Source organism: Phyllobates terribilis, unplaced genomic scaffold (assembly GCF_046119375.1).
Source record: "Phyllobates terribilis strain yellow unplaced genomic scaffold, ASM4611937v1 Scaffold_5__5_contigs__length_657084704, whole genome shotgun sequence".
Classification (NCBI taxonomy): domain Eukaryota; kingdom Metazoa; phylum Chordata; class Amphibia; order Anura; family Dendrobatidae; genus Phyllobates; species Phyllobates terribilis.
The window spans coordinates 378,603,255-378,609,254 of NW_027362765.1; the positions used below are offsets into that span (position 1 = coordinate 378,603,255).

Here is a 6,000-nt window from a genome sequence, read left to right on the forward strand (position 1 = left end):
ACTGTGCAGCGTCCCTGCTCCTGTTACTGTGCAGCGTCCCTGCTCCTGTTACTGTGCAGCGTCCCTGCTCCTGTTACTGTGCAGCGTCCCTGCTCCTGTAACTCTGCAGCGTCCCTGCTCCTGTAACTCTGCAGCGTCCCTGCTCCTGTTACTGTGCAGCGTCCCTGCTCCTGTTACTGTGCAGCGTCCCTGCTCCTGAAACTCTGCAGCGTCCCTGCTCCTGTTACTGTGCAGCGTCCCTGCTCCTGTTACTGTGCAGCGTCCCTGCTCCTGTTACTGTGCAGCGCCCCTGCTCGTTACTCTGCAGCGTCCCTACTTCTCTTGTGCAGTACAGTGGCTCAGTGGTTAGCACTGTTGCTTTGCTGGAGAACTGGGTTCAAATCCCACCAAGTGCGACATCTGCAAGGAGTTTGTATGTTCTCCCCGTGTTTGCGTGGGTTTCCTCCAAGTTCAAAGGTTTCCTCCCACACTCCAAAGACATACTGACAGGGAATTTAGATTGTGAGCCACAATGTGGACAGCGATACCAATGTCTGTAAAGAGCTGCTGAATATGATGGCGCTATATAAGTAAGCATAATAGTAAATAATACTCTGCAGAGTCCTGGCTCCTGTTACTCTGCAGCATCCCCTCTGCTGTTGCCATGTAGCATATAGTCCCTTTGCTAAATTTGCTCAACTATATATTTACTAAATATTTTCAGACAATACTAATATCTATAAGAACAATCTTTCAAAAACTACCATGCATTGCAAAAATAACGGTATCCTGCAGTGACCACATAACCCAAATAGTACCTCCAGTACCACCAGACACGGCCCACAATATCTTCAGCACATTATAATAATTTAAATACCATCTAGAATTATAATATCGATTTTGCCTAAATAAGTAAACTATGTGAGTACAGGAAACCTCTATGTCATATCTTCCTCACCTCTTGCAGCTTATAGTTCCCCTTTCCCTGTATATAAGATCTCTCTAAATGTTCAAAATCTTCATCGGTCACCAAAAAATCTAACTGGAGTGAAATAGTAAATGGTAGACATAGAGGAGGGGGATGCAGCTGCAGTTTCCCTCTCTCTGTGACTGTGAGGCTGCATGCTGTGAGAGGGGAGGAGGAGCAGAAGAGGGGAGACATCTGATTGGATCAGAGCATCATATGCTGTGACAGGGGAGGAGGAATAGAAGAGGGGAAACATCTGATTGGATCAGAGCATCATGTGATGTGAGGGAAGGAGGAGCAGAAGAGGGGAGACAGCTGATTGGATCAGAGCATCATGTGCTGTGACAGGGGAGGAGGAATAGAAGAGGGGAGACATCTGATTGGATCAGAGCATCATGTGATGTGAGGGAAGGAGGAGCAGAAGAGGGGAGACAGCTGATTGGATCAGAGCATCATGTGCTGTGAGAGGGGAGGAGGAATAGAAGAGGGGAGACATCTGATTGGATCAGAGCATCATGTGATGTGAGGGAAGGAGGAGCAGAAGAGGGGAGACATCTGATTGGATCAGAGCATCATATGCTGTGACAGGGGAGGAGGAATAGAAGAGGGGAGACATCTGATTGGATCAGAGCATCATGTGATGTGAGGGAAGGAGGAGCAGAAGAGGGGAGACATCTGATTGGATCAGAGCATCATATGCTGTGACAGGGGAGGAGGAATAGAAGAGGGGAGACATCTGATTGGATCAGAGCATCATGTGATGTGAGGGAAGGAGGAGCAGAAGAGGGGAGACAGCTGATTGGATCAGAGCATCATGTGCTGTGAGAGGGGAGGAGGAGCAGAAGAGGGGAGACATCTTATTGGATCAGAGCATCCTATGGTGTAAGAGGGGAGGAGGAGCAGAAGAAGGGAGACATCATTTAGATTTGAGCACCATATGCTGTGACAGGGGAGGAGGAGCAGAAGAGGGGAGACATCTGATTGGATCAGAGCATCATATGATGTGAGAGGGGAGGAGAAGCAGGAGAGGGGAGACATCTGATTGGATCAGAGCATCATATGATGTGAGAGGGGAGGAGAAGCAGGAGAAGGGAGACATCTGATTGGATCAGAGCATCATATGATGTGAGAGGGAAGGAGAAGCAGGAGAGGGGAGACATCTGATAGGATCAGAGCATCATATGATGTGAGAGGGAAGGAGGAGCAGAAGAAGGGAGACATCTGATTGGATCAGAGCATCATATGATGTGAGAGGGGAGGAGAAGCAGGAGAGGGGAGACATCTGATTGGATCAGAGCATCATATGATGTGAGAGGGGAGGAGAAGCAGGAGAAGGGAGACATCTGATTGGATCAGAGCATCATATGATGTGAGAGGGAAGGAGAAGCAGGAGAGGGGAAACATCTGATTGGATCAGAGCATCATATGCTGTGAGAGGGGAGGAGGAGCAGAAGAGGGGAGACATCTGATTGGATCAGAGCATCATATGCTGTGAGAGGGGAGGAGGAGCAGAAGAAGGGAGACATCTGATTGGATCAGAGCATCATATGCTGTGAGAGGGGAGGAGGAGCAGAAGAGGGGAGACATCTGATTGGATCAGAGCATATAATTAGAAATATGCATACATCAAAGAAGTAGAGAAAAAAAAAAAAAAACCCCGCAAAAAATAAAGTAGACACAGCCAGTGCGTCTCACCTGTATTTAAGATGTTTTTTTCTTGCTATTCCTTTGTATGAGCTTTCTTTTATCATGCCCGTACTGGATCTGCTCTTCCTGATGTTTTACCGATGCTGAGCAAACCAAGTATCACCCTGTTCTGCTCCCTCTCCCCTCTCACAGCATGCAGAGTAGAGTGAGAGAAGCTGCAGCTGCATCTCCCTCCTCCCCGTCTTCTATTTACTGTTTTACTCTAGATTTATAATTTTTGGGGGGTAACTTAGAATGTTCGTGAACACTTGTAGAAATTCTGCAGCAGAAAATGAAACGTACAAACTACTGAAAAATGACACTTTCACTCAATAAGATATATGACAACGTTTCTACCATTTACCTGTAATACTGATTTTTTAGTCATGTGATTATTTGCATTTTCAAAAATGTGGGGGTCCTGTTCCTGATTTTTTACATAGATTTGAGCATGAATGTGTGGAAACTCTCCCATGAAGGGGATAAGAATTGGGGTCACATATGGGTCATGCAGCCTAAAGAGGGGTACCGGATGTTGCCTGTGCCCCAGGTAAAGAGGCCAGTGTTGCATCCACATTTGATCAGTGGGCATGGGTGGGCTTAGGTGTTGTGCACCCCAACAGTCTATAGAGTAAGGGAGTCCTCTACCCAACTCTTACTGGAAAGTTAGGCATTGAGAATGGAAAATGGGGCTCACTATTTCCTAGGGTTGAGTGACTTGAAGTTTCGATAGCTTCCAATGATTTTCCATCAACAGGTTTACCACAATTTGGGGTTCAGCATGGGCCGGTGCACTTGTTCCCCCACCAGTCACTACTGTAGGACGTATTTGGCATTTCTCCATAACTTGATGTTCAGGACCCCAATGCAAAATCTTCAACAGGGGGACCCCAATTATCACAGGTCGTCAATATTATTGGTCTTCTCATTTGGGCCAGAGGGACCTTTTTGGGCCCTACTAGGCTCCAAGGCCCGGGTTTGACCGCAACCCGCACTTTCACTATAATTACACTCCTGACATGTACACTAGGGCAAAAAGAGATGGCGTTTATAGGGCAGGCCCCAAATTAGCAATCAGCTGAGTAATATGAACCCCCCCCCACCAGAGCAAATGGGGGTCCAAAGGTTACACGAGGACCCTCCTCTTACTAGAATGAAGTCATAGTCTATTGCACAACATTGGGGGGTCCCCATTTTTCTATGTACGTCCCCAATACATGTAACAACAGGAACACATCAGACAAATCCTTCACTTTTGGAGTGATGAATATACTCCCTAGTAAAGGGTAGCAACATAAATGGACAAGCCATGTGTATTCTATACGTAAAGTATCAGACAAAAAAATACCCTAAAATAAAAAAATTATCTATACTAACACCAATTTTGGGAAAGCTGGGGGACAATCAATATGACACATCTGCCTCCACGGCTGGAGATCCAGGAGCAGATCTGCCTTTCAGGAGTGCAGGAAAGCCGGGTGACCATCTCTGTACGGAATGTGACGGCCGTCATATGGAGCGTCACTCAGCTTTCCCAGAAAGTGATGGAGAGCTGAGCAGGAGAGGACGACGCAAGGACTTGGGTGCAAATTGGAGATTCTCTTTTTAATACATATATATTTTTCTCTCGATATTTTTAGATTCCGACGTGACATTTTTGTAAAGCATCGGTCCCCCGGCAAACCTTATCTGACCTCCCGTCTTATGCACGACACCAAGAAGCGATATCGATTAACCCTTTCAATCATTTGCATGAGATTCCACCTATACCATCATGAAGGCAGTGCAGGGGGTACATCGACGATCTAACATTTCATTACGTGATCGTACACAATTCTATCTCTGCCGTACGAATATATATATATATATATATACATATAATAGAATGAGAATAACATGGTGGAATAGGTTAGTACGTCTTAAAGAAACAGTAAGCAATTAAACCCAAGAACCCTTCAGCAGTATTCCAAAAATGTAGCAATACCTGCTCCCTTTCGTAGGCCTCTCCCGTGTTCTCTCCATGTAGATTGCAAGCTGTTGAGCCCAGGGGTGCACGCTTACCCCTCTGTGTGTACTGCGCAGTTGTGTATGTTGGTGCCGGGGGTGTGTACACGGAGGGGATCACACCGGAGAGGGGTGTGTGTGTATTTTTGTCTGTCTCTGCCCTCAATATCTTTCCCGTCCACCTACACGATGGATGGCTTCATACGTGTGTCATGTAGCGTGTCGCCTGCGTCCGTCCCCTCCGCGGCTTTGGACGGTTACATGGATACGTGCGTGTGTGTGTACGTGTGTAAATCTCTTAACACCTCCATCTCAATCCCGGCTCGCGAATATCTGGAAGGATCCAGAAGGGCACCCACCTAACAAAAGGATTGGGGGGCGCAGGAGGCTGTGAATCCTCACGTATCGCCCTCACTCGTCTTTATATTTGCAGCGTCTCCGATCCCTCCGATCGCAGTCATCCAGGGCCGAGCGGGATATCGGAGTGCGAGCCCTGACGAATCATTGTGCCCAGGGTTTTCTGTGCCTGCGATGATGACCGAGGCCGAAAAAGAAAAAGTGGGTGCGCAGGAAACCAGCCACACGGCAGAAAGAATAAAAAAAAAAAAAGCTTTTTCTTTTTTTTTTTTTGCCTTTTTTTTGCTTTTTTTTTTAATCCGTTGTGCAGTGAAAATCCCACAAAAGACGAATTTTTTTTTTTTTTACCTCCTCCTCCCCCCCTCCTAAACTGCTCCCTCCCCCCTCCTGCTGGTTACTCCCCCTGCCTGTTACCTCCCTCTCTTTCTCTGCATCTCCCTGCCTGTCTAACCCTCCCTCTCTCTACTCTCTTCCTTGAGGTCTCAGAAAACAGCAGCAAGGAGCAAAACTGGAAGGGTGGAGGGGGAAGATATAGATGGGGGTTGGGGGGGTGCAAAGTTGGTATTTTTGGGGGGCTTAAGATGTCTCATGTCTCCTCCATATGTAAGAGGGAGGAGAGACAGGAATGTTGTCCTTCTCCCACTAGCTGTCTCTTTCTCTCTCTCTCCCCCTCCTCGCTTTTCTCTCCCCCTGCTCTTCCTGTAATTTCTAACACAAAAGGGGGGGGGGGGACTTATCTGCAGGACGAGAAAGTAACTGTGTGAGTGCTAGGTATTACATTGGATGTACGCGCGCCGTGCAGCGCATGAGGCCTCGTTCTCAGGTTTTGCAAAAATTGCATCTACATACGACGAACCTTTCAAATACTTTTAACAATTGCATTGCTTTAATGTTGCAAAAAAAATGGCGCAAAGGTCTGTACAAGCAAAATAGGGGGCTGCCAAGTGTTAGGGCCCCAAACATGAGCTGCACCTGGGGGGGCCCCTAATGCAGGGGCAGACATATCA

The 6,000-nt window shown here is 47.2% G+C and overlaps 1 protein-coding gene across 3 annotated transcripts in view; it reads right to left on the reverse strand.

The window, feature by feature from the left end:
- Nucleotides 1-5,342, reverse strand: part of ATN1 (atrophin 1) — a 37,008-nt gene extending 31,666 nt beyond the window's left edge. Inside the window, exon 1 of one of the 3 annotated variants that reach the window (XM_073684815.1) lies at nt 4,996-5,342. The gene's annotated coding sequence lies outside the window, so the exon portion shown is untranslated. Of the gene's footprint in view, nt 1-4,616; nt 4,961-4,995 lie in introns of those variants that run through there. The other 2 variants (XM_073684818.1, XM_073684816.1) reach the window with 2 other exon arrangements.
- Nucleotides 5,343-6,000: the final 658 nt, after the last annotated feature.